The 11,214-nt window shown below is 34.7% G+C and overlaps 1 protein-coding gene across 1 annotated transcript in view; it reads left to right on the top strand.

The window, feature by feature from the left end:
- LOC107689458 (nuclear receptor coactivator 1) overlaps positions 1-11,214 on the top strand; it is a 70,136-nt gene that overhangs the window by 8,355 nt on the left and 50,567 nt on the right. The window contains exons 2-3 of the mRNA XM_016487454.1: positions 3,132-3,303; positions 4,453-4,625. The gene's annotated coding sequence lies outside the window, so the exon portion shown is untranslated. The remainder of the gene's footprint in view (positions 1-3,131; positions 3,304-4,452; positions 4,626-11,214) is intronic.

The following is an 11,214-nucleotide window of genomic DNA, read 5'->3' as shown; positions in this document are numbered from 1 at the left end:
ATACACAAAATAATGATCTTTAAAATAGCATCATATGACCCCTTTAAGCAAATGAATGAATAAATATGAAAGATTTTATCATTAGGTTAGTGTTTCAGTTTGTAAATTCAGAGATTCTTGTACTTATAACAATGAGCAGTGGGGAAGTAGTCTATTATTAGATTCTTATTACTAACAATCAGGGAGATATTTTGCTGTGTTGCATTAGTCCAGTTTAACGTCGCTATTCTATCAACAGAGCATACTGATGGAAACATTTAGTGAAATCAGCTTCTATGCCCTTATTCACTCTGTTTCTCCAGAGGTTATTGTCATTATGCTTCTTGAAGTGTTTTGAATTTGAATCTTTCCTGAAAGTCATTTCAGTCTATACACAGATGTTACATGCATGCAAATGGTGTTCAGAGTTCTCATCTATACAGATGTTAGTAAGATCTATCATTGTTTGGAGATGAAAGTAATTACTACACAAACTGTGGACACATTAGAGGAGTCACTGGCAGTAAAACTCTGACCTTTTTTCAAACAAAGCTTTATGCCTTGCTTTTGTGAATGACAACACACACCTTTTTCTTTTCTTTGTCCTTTTTTAGTTGCTTTTCATATCATCCTCCTTCATTGACTTCCAAAAGGGCAACATTGTAATGTATTTATTTTAGATGCACTAAACATGGTGAGCAGCGTCCTGAAATTTCTGTTTTCGTATTTCTCAGTGTTTCAGTCAAATGTATTTATATTTAATGTCTTGTTACATTATTAACTAGCCTATTTAAAAACTATATTACAATTTGAAAGAAATATCCACAAAAATTTCCAATACCTTATTATGGAGTCTGTTTCCTTTTCCTTTTTGATTTCTGGCTTTTTCTACAGATTCTAGATTATCTAGAATTATTGAATGTATTTTGAAAAGTAAAAAAAACAAGTTTCCTTTTCTGACTTGCAAGTTGCAACAAAATCTCGGTTTATGCTTGTTTAGTTTGTCATAATATGTGCCCTGACATCTCACTCAAAGAAATTCTAGGCCTATATTTTATGAGTAACAGAATAGATAGACAAGAGTTTGTCAAGAAAACACAAAGTTCTCAGACTTTATGCATTATTTTGCCCACATGTCATTTGAAATGCATTCTATTTTGTATTGAATTCTATTTTAATGTTTTAAGATGCAATTTATTTTCAGCAGCTGTTTCTCACGTCTTCAATGTCACATGATCCTGAAAACAAACCACTTTCGATCGTTTTAATGCAGCCTTGCTAAATAAAAGTATTAATTTTTTTTTTCAAGAAAAAAAATCTTAATGACCCCAAACTTTGAGCGGTTGTGTACATGTTTGAGAAATCAATTCTATGATTAATAGCTAAAGAAGATAACATGTGAAAGGCCTGTGGAGACGTTCTTTACAGTTGGGAACTGAAGTGCTGCATTATTTGTGGTTGTCGTCTGCATTTGCTTGCACATTTGATGCATTTCACTCATGTGTTATCATAGCTGGTACTTAATTGCCACTCATTTGCATAAACCAGTGTGGTTTAATATCATTTCCAAATCAAAATGTACACCTGCATGCATTGCAAGTGTACTGATGACTTTATGATATCTTGATTTTCTCATCATTCTGTACTAGGACAGCATATGATTGCGGTGTTTAAGAAAAAAAAGCACAAGATAATGCTGAGATCGTCTGTGCTTGCATGATGTTTTCATAAAAAACATTAAGAGACAACAGCTACTGCATTTGTTATTCTTTGATCATGCTGCTGACATTTTAAAGCTCAGATTTTCTTTTCCACTGTGTACACTAAATTTGATTAATGAACGGTATTCCTCATGCATGACCAAATCCTATTGCATAATTACATATAAAATTCATCGTATGTTATGATCACTTAACACATTGCTTTCTGAAATACTTAATTCTGATTTGTGGCATTCTGCATATTTTATATGTAATGTCTAATGAATACCAAACTGTTTAATTAACTGACTACAACCAATTTATTCTGTATAGCTGTGCTAGTTTCACAGCTGTTAAATCACGCAGCAGTCTCTTTTTTTTTTCTCACATAATACAGAAATTTGTGTCTATCTAGGCTATTCAGTATGTAGCTTTCATTTTGTGTGTATTCCATTGGATTCACACCTAGCTTCACTATTATGCTGCTCTATAATAGACTATTTGCTAAATGTAGCCCATAGATTTAGGCTTATAGTTTTGGGGCATTGTAGAGCATATAATGGGTGCTAAATCAATAGTTGTCAAGCATCCTATAGCCCTTTTTCCTCCTTGTTTCAGTTTTTTATTTACTCTCCCATTACATTGTGGGAACCTTGTCAGTAAAACATGAATTGTTTTGTTTTTTATCTTAAGCAGACTTTAACACCAGGCAGTTTTTTGTATTAAATACCCAATGCATTTTAATCTTATTTTTGGCTCATATAGCTCAATTTCATGCCGTTGTATTATATATTTAGGTTGTGTTTCAAAGTAATGAACGAATCATTCATTATCAATAAATGTAGCCCTACAGTTTTTTGTTTTAAATCTGCTGGTAGCCTTGTTCTTTAAAAAATGAAAAGATATGATCCCACTGGTGCTTAAATTGATAGCCTGCACTTCAAATTCCTCAAGGGCCCCATGAGAATCAATATTGTTGTTAGAGAATACTGGTCTGGAACAAGAACAAAGGCCCATCTGAAGTCAAATGCTTTATGGTTTCCTAGTTGCTATAATCTAGAACGCACACAAGCACTCATTCAATCAAACCATCAGTGCTCTCTGCCCTAGGTCTCACATCTGTTGAGGTGAAGTAAAAGGTTCTTAATTAACGCAGCAGGAAATCTTTGCTTTCATCTTCTCGCTGTATACAAATCATCAGATTTGATCACAGCTCGGCGCCGATCAGCTGCTTGCCCGAAGCCGGTATCCAAATAGATTAGCTCGTCATTTTATAACCTCTTTCTTTTCATGAAACGTCATGGCAAAGCTTGAGACAGTGCTGGCTTTCATCACTGTTAGCTAATGTGTGTCTTAAGGGGCTTTCACAATGACAGCGATTTGCCATTTTGATGATTGTGGAATTGATTTTATTCCCTTAACCCATAATTTTTTCTTGTGATTCATCCACAGGTTGCATTGAGTGCACATTTCCTCCTGCCTCCCCTAGTGGGATGGTTCTGCATGACAGGGAGGGTATGGTTCTGTAACCCCCTCTCTGTCCTCCAGTTCCCATCCCATAGACCCAGTGGACCACAGCCACAGTGTTCCCTTCAATGAACATCCCTCTGGAGCCCTAGATCAAGTAAGTCAGCCACGTTGGGTTTACAGACCCAGACTCTCAGTCAATCCAGTGACCTCCGTTATTAAAAAGCTAGATTTTCTCTGTACACTTAAGTAACTTTCATTTAAAGCACCTACAGACTACTTAAAAAAAAAAAAAAATTGGATCTAGACCCATTTTGTATGTGATACTAAAGCTAAAAAGTGTTTTTAAGACATTCACTTCCATTGCTGTAGACGTACAATACTGATGAAAGTCATAAATGCTGTCTTTTTTCATGGGCTGGAAATGTTTGCCCACTTTTTAACCATCAAGGTCCTCTGTGAAGTCACAATCTGTGCTGATGTGTAGCAGGTTATAGATGTGGATATGGTGCAATTGTATAAACACTTTGCCAAGCCATAGTGAGGCTTTATTCGTGTGGCTTATAACTAGATGTAGTGTAACAGACTTTACAGTTGCTATGGCAATGCAAAAAATGATTTTGCACACACATGAATCTATGACTAGACTGTTTCAGTGTGTAGAATTTTCATATTCACTGATAGCGTTACCTTTTATGTATGCTTGATGTTACATAACTTCTGCTTGCTTTTGCGGTTTGGTTACGTTTTCCTTTTACACTGATAGGTAAATGCAGAGTAGTTTAGTTTATTTAAAAAAGCAATTTAAATTAATTAATAATACAAACAAAAATAAATAATTAAAATAATGACAAATAATTAATTTAAAATAAATAAATAAATAAATGTATATGCTACCTTTAAAGCTAAAAAATATGCAGAGTTTTATATCCACCAGGCAGTTCTTTTGTGAAATCTAACAGGCTATGGGTGACAACAGTACTGCAGTGTTATTTTAGTATCATTTATATACTTTTATAGTGTTTTTAATATTTTGAATTAGTTTTTTTATATTATATATATTCAGTTTTCTTTTTAATTTAGTTTTAAGTTTCAGTAATTGTATTATTATATTTTATTTTGTTTCAGCTTTATTTCAATTACTGTTTTTTTTTTTTAAAGTGCATGTTTTAATTAATTTTTAAATTTTTTAATTAATATTTTAACAATAGGTAACAGTATAGGACTGATGACCATATTCTACTGCTGTGTAAATGTAGCCTAAAATGCCTGTAAATTCTGACACAATGCTTTACTGCTTGCACAGGTTACATTGGGTGCCCATTCTCTGCTGCCTCTCCCCGGTGGGATGGTTCTGCATGACAGGGAGGGTGTGGCGCCGTAGCACCCTCTCCTTGAGATCTCTCCCACCCCGTAAAACCAGTGGACCACAGCCATAGAGTTCCCCTCAATGAGCATCCCTCTGGAGCCCTAGATCAAGTAAGTTGGCAAATCATCCAGAAGCTCTAAGCTGTATTAAAAAATAACCTGAATTGGCAACAGCTGAAACTGTGGATCCAGCAGTAACAAGCTTTTTTATGGGAGGAAATGTTTACATAATCATCCAGTGTTTTGGAGTAACTAACTACAAGTTGTGATGGTACTAACTGGACTGCATTCTTAGTGGCGTGACAGTAGCTCAGCTGTTTTCAAAATAGTGTAGCTCTTCCAGTGACAAGCTATTTTCTCCAAGTAATGGCGGCATGACTAAACATTACATCACTGTTGTTTATGTCACATTATATTACACATGTAGCCTCATGTGTGCAGAGGCAAAAATCAGATACTCGTAACATAATATTGGGTATTCATTTTATTGATTCAGATGGTTTGATCATACATTGTTTTATAGTGATTTAAAAAAAAAAATGTAATACACCACCATTCAAAAGTTTTGGGTCTTTCAGATTTGTGGCGTGAAAAAATGAATACATTTATTTAGCAAGAATGCATTAAATGTATTAAATGTGACAGTAAAGACATGCATAATGTTACAAAAGATTTATTTGCTTTTCTAAATGCTGTTCTTCTGAACTTTCTATTAATCAAAGTATCCTGAAAAAAATGTATCATGGTTTCCACCAAAATATTAAACGGCACAACTGTCAAAAAAAACATTGATGATAAGAATAAATGGTTCTTGAGCATAAATCAGCATATTAGAAAGATTTCTGAACGATCATGTGACACTGAAGACTGGAGTAAAGGCTGCTGAAAATTTAGCTTTGCCATCACGGAAATAAATGTCATTTTAATATATACAGGTGCATCTCAATAAATTAGAATGTCGTGGAACCCTACCAAGTATTGAGTACATGTACAGTAAATGAACATACTTTCCAGAAGGCCAATTCACTAAAAAAAATGTTTTTATTGGTCTTATGAAGTATTCTAATTTGTTGAGATAGTGAATTGGTGGGTTTTTGTTAAATGTAAGCCAAAATCATCACAATTAAAAGAACCAAAGACTTAAACTACTTCAGTCTGTGTGCATTGAATTTATTTAATACATGAGTTTCACAATTTGAGTTGAATTACTGAAATAAATGAACTTTTCCATGACATTCTAATTTATTGAGATGCACCTGTATTCAAACAGAAAATAGTTCATTTAAATTGTGATAATATTTCACAATAATACTGTATTTTTTTTGTTAAATAAATGCAGCCTTGCTGAGCACAAGACTTCTTTAAAAAACATTGTGAAATCTTACTGACCTCTGAATATTTTGAGTGGTATTGTAAAGTTGTTACTGCTTTTTCTATGTTTGTTTATATAAATTAGGGTGAGTTTATATATTTATTAGCGTACAAGCTAAACACTTCGCATTAATATTATTGAAAATATATCTTTTTTTTTGTGCATGTCAAGCTGCCCATTCCTTTTTTCAGTTAATTACATAATTGCCATATAATTATATTACACCCAAATACATTTTTTTTTTGTAATTTGTTGTGTAGCTTTCTAAAAATATTCAGTAGCTTGTATCTTGGCACACAATAGTTTCACTTCTGCTTGTGTTTTTCTTATTTGGATAAAGGCATCTATTAAATTAATAAATGTAAATGTGGAAGTAGCTTCCAAAACTGTAGCTCTCATAGTTCTCTTATTGTTGAAGTCACAACTGCCAACTAATTGTCATCACTGCAAAGTTAACCGATAAATTGTGTCCATAAGACAGTAGTTTCTGTTCAAACAAGTAAGGTATTCAGCGCAGCACACTGCTTTGAGGTGTTTCAGATATGAATGATCGGTGCTGGGGACAGTCGGTGCAGGTGTAGCAATTTTCCATGGCCCCACTGCATGGTGTTTTCTGCATTTGCTTATACTAGATGTGTAGTGTTAGTTCAACAGAGCCTACAGTTGTCATGGTAATGTGAAACCCGATTGTGCCTGCACTGCACTGCATCTGTCTGCGCTCTTTTATTTTGCAGTTACATTTTCACACTCACACTTGGGTAGTTTAATTATTTGCATGGTTTTAATATATGCATGCTTGTGCTTTTGTTGATTGCTGTATTCTTGTCTGGACTTTGATACTTTCTAGTTCCGCCCACACTGAATTCTAATTAGTCTGAATTACAGATTCACATGTATATTAATCATCAAATATGGGCAAAGAGAGATGGATTGTTGAAGTTAAGAAAATTTGATACAGAAACTCACCTAATAACATTTTATATATTTGATGATAGTGCAGACCTTTTTTAGTTTTGTAATAGATATTTTAGTCTAGGATTGTGCCGTGATTGCTTTCATTTTGGAAAAAGTGTAATTCATTCTGTTTTCACCAACAGGCTTAGAGTGCCTATAGAAAGTCTTCATACCCCTTCATTTTTTTTTTCACATTTTGTTATGTTGCATTATTATGTTAAACTGCTTTAAATTACTTTTTTTCCACATAAATCTACACCCCACTCACCATAATGACAAAGCAAAAACCAGATTTATCACAACTTTTTAAATTTATTAAAAAGAAAACACTGAAAAAATGACATTCCACAAGTCTTCATACCCTTTGCTTTGACACTTAAAATTTAGATCAGGAGCATTCCGGTTTCACTGGATCATCTTTGAGGTGTTTCTATACTCCGACTGGAGTTAACCTGTGGCAAATTCAGTTGATTGGACATGATTTGGAAAAGCACACACACCTGTCTATATAAAAGAAAGTCTTCATACCCCTTCATTTTTTTTTTCACATTTTGTTATGTTGCATTATTATGTTAAACTGCTTTAAATTACTTTTTTTCCACATAAATCTACACCCCACTCACCATAATTACAAAGCAAAAACCGGATTTATCACAACTTTGCAAATTTATTAAAAAGAAAACACTGAAAAAATGACATTCCACAAGTCTTCATACCCTTTGCTTTGACACTTAAAATTTAGATCAGGAGCATTCCGGTTTCACTGGATCATCTTTGAGGTGTTTCTATACTCCGACTGGAGTTAACCTGTGGCAAATTCAGTTGATTGGACATGATTTGGAAAAGCACACACACCTGTCTATATAAAGTTTAACAGCTGAAATGGATGTCAGAGCAAAAACTAAACCATGAGGTCAAAGGAATGGCCTGCAGAGCTGAGAGACAGGATTGTGTTGAGACAGATCTGGTGAAGACTACAAAACAATTTCTGCTGTGTTGAAGGTTCACAGGAGCATTTGGCCTCCATAATCCTTAATGGATGAAGATTGAGGACTCTTCCTAGATCTAGCATCCTGGCCAAACTGAGCAATAGAAGGAGAAGGGTCTTTGTTAGAGAGGTGGCCCGGACACTGATGGCCACTCTGGTTGAGCTCTATGATCTTATATGGAGATGGGAGAAACTTACAGAAGGACAAACATCATTGGTCTCCACCAATCTGGGCTTGATGGCAAAATGACCAAACTCAAGCTTCTCCTCAGTAAAGATACATGAAACCCTGATTGGAATTTACAAAAATACACCTAAATAACTCTCAGACTATGAAAAAAAAGATTCTCTGGTCTGATGAACCTCAATTCCTTATTCATGTCTGAGGGAAACCAAGCACCGCTTATCACCTGCATAATACCATCCCAACGGTGAAGCATGGAGGCGGCAGCATCATGCAGTGGGGGTGTTTTTCAGCGGCAGGGACTGGGGAAGTGATCAGAGAAGACGGAAAGCTGAATGCAGCTAAATACAGAGATATCCTTAATGAAAACCTGGTTCAGAGCGCTCAGAACCTCAGACTGGGCTCACCTTCCAACATGACAATCACCCTACGCACACAACCAAGACAATGCAGCAGTGGCTTAGGTACGACTCTATGAACGTCCTCGAGTGGCCCAGCCAGAGCTGGGACTTGGAACCAATCAGACATCTTTGGAGAAACCTATAAATGGCTGTCCACCGATGGTCCCCAGCCAACCTGACAGAGCTTGAGATGATCTAAAGAGAAGAATGGCAAAAAAACCCAAATGCAGATGTGCAAAGCTTTGCAAAGTCGTGATAAATCCGGTTTTTGCTTTGTCATTATGGTGAGTGGGGTGTAGATTTATGTGGGGAAAAAAAGTAATTTAAAGCAGTTTAACATAACGCAGCATAAGAAAATGTGAAAAAATGAAGGGGTATGAAGACTTTCTATAAGCACTGTATATTCTTAGTTCATTGTAGTCCCAGTTAATAAGATTATTGCAAGTAAATCCAACCAGCAACATTAAATAAAAGATTTACCATAGCACAGCTTAGAGGAGTGAGACAGAGTGCTTTATTCTTCCTCCACGCTTTCATTTCTGTAAATTAAAGTAAGTAGAAAATGTGATAAATTAGTCAAGCACACAAAGATTCAGCAGCATTTACCTGCGTCCCTGTGTGCATGTTATACATTCTAAATGTTTTAAGATGCAGATCGTACAACATACGCACACAAATGTAGGTTAAAGCTGTCAGATGGTATGTTTACATCCTGGTTACTGGTATTATATAAGCTGTAATCAAATGCAAAAACCCACGACTAAAATGTAATTTACTCCATTTCCTAATGTATGGAAAAATGTTCATTCTAATCACTTAGTTGCTTGGAAACCAGCTGAATTGACAGACCTCCCTCTTAATATGAGGGTAATCACTGACTTGCATGAATTAGTCAAAGACTCTAATGGCTTCTCAACTCAGTTTGGAAAAAGGCAGTTTGTTTAGCTTATATGATGATTGCTTGAGTGTGCCTGCGTTTTCTTTAAAGGTGTTTGTGCTGATTGTACAGTGCTCTGACACCTGGTTTCTTAGCCGTAGTCGTCAGACTTCTCTTTACTGCTTCCGCATGCTTAGGTTGTACTCTCCCAACAATTTTCCCCATAATTATCGGATTTTGTTTGACATGTGATTTGTGTTATGGAACCCGTGATCTTTTTCTCATGTCAACAGTACAGTGTTATACAGTAAGTTTTGGGTAATTTAATGCTGATGAGGCTCAGAAAAAAATGCTCTCTTTTCATGATTAATATTCAGCGTTTCATTTGTTTTCAATTTGACGTTTGTTCCTTTGCAAGACTGCAGCCTGAGGTCAGAGGAGGTGAAAAAAATACTATGGAGACTATTGTAAAATCAAGTGCATACTCAAGGGTGCAATTACACTGAATAGAAAAGAAAAGCTATGGTGTAGCACAGTGGTTTTCAAATAGATTCTGAGTTTACTTTGTTTTTAAACCTATAAAACCGAAGCACGCAGTTTTGTGTGTGCAGCTCTGTGTGTGTTATTGGTCTGTGTGCACGAGCAGAATATGTAAACAAAGGTAGATTTCCATAGAAGTGTTCTTTATTATCACTATCAAAGTAAACGCAGTTTTAAAATAACAAACATTGATTCTTTATTTCTCAAACTGCATAAGAATCCACTGACCTCATTTTAAGCCAGACTTGTTTGCATGCTTTTGAAGCTGACACTGTAATTTAGAGCTGTTCAGATCCTGTCTCTCTATAGTTATGTCACTTAGTGCATATTGCTGCTACTATAGCTTCTGTGTGCCGTGTTGAAAAGAGCCCTTCGACATTGGGCTATTTCTTCTTAACCCTGTAAAGCCAGACATACGAAATAAGTCTTTTTTCATCAAAATCATTCATTTTTTTTTTTAAATGGAGCAGTTTATTGAAGCTGTAGACGAAATATAAAAAGAACAATTGTAAAAATGTTTACGCATGTGTTTTTATTGCGTATAGTATTTGATACATTAGGCTTCTATGATCCAATAGGTATGAAATTATAGGAGAATATGAAGCTTTTTCAGAGGACCAAACTGAGCGAAAATATGCAATTTGGTGATTTGCTGATATTTATTTGGTCAAGAAGTTAGAAATAATTCTTATAGCTTGTGAATGAGATTTGTATCAGAAATATCACTGTAGGCCTATATCTCATATATAACTCATCACTGTATTGATCACCCAATAATATGTCTTTTTAAATAAAAAAATATAAATACTTTTATGATATTTACATGCTTAAAGCTTTGTAGTTTTTATTGTGGAGGGCAAAAAATATTATAATATAATAAAATGCAATGTCGATTGAAAGATGTACAAATAAACATTCTTCAAAAGCCAGATGTATCATATTTGATATATTTAATGATTTTTCTAAAAAAAAAAATTTAAGGATAATCAAGCAAACCCAAGTTTAAAAACCCAACAATATTAGTTATTCTTACCTTTATAAATCAATGAAGATTTCACAGCAAAAAGACTCATGTGCCATGACCTTAAGGTGGATTTATTCAGAATTAGACCCCCCAAAAAAATAAATAACTTGCTAAAAAAAGTATATACAGTGCACAGCATAAATGAGTACACCCCCTCTGAAACTTAACAAATTCAGCAAGTACTCTTTGCTTAGAAGACATGTTATGGTTTTTTAGAGATATAATATTACAGCAAGTCTGCTTGATCAGTTACCAAAGAAGAATGTTAAAATTATTCAAGAAAATACCATTTTCTTATCAAAGTGATAAAATGTTGTGTTGCAAAAATGAGTACACCCTCCTGAAAGTTACTAAATAAAA

Source organism: Sinocyclocheilus anshuiensis, unplaced genomic scaffold (assembly GCF_001515605.1).
Source record: "Sinocyclocheilus anshuiensis isolate Anshui unplaced genomic scaffold, SAMN03320099.WGS_v1.1 scaffold1480, whole genome shotgun sequence".
Classification (NCBI taxonomy): Eukaryota; Metazoa; Chordata; class Actinopteri; order Cypriniformes; family Cyprinidae; genus Sinocyclocheilus; species Sinocyclocheilus anshuiensis.
Note: the sequence above shows the minus strand (reverse complement) of the source record. Positions and strands in the feature narration are given on the sequence as shown.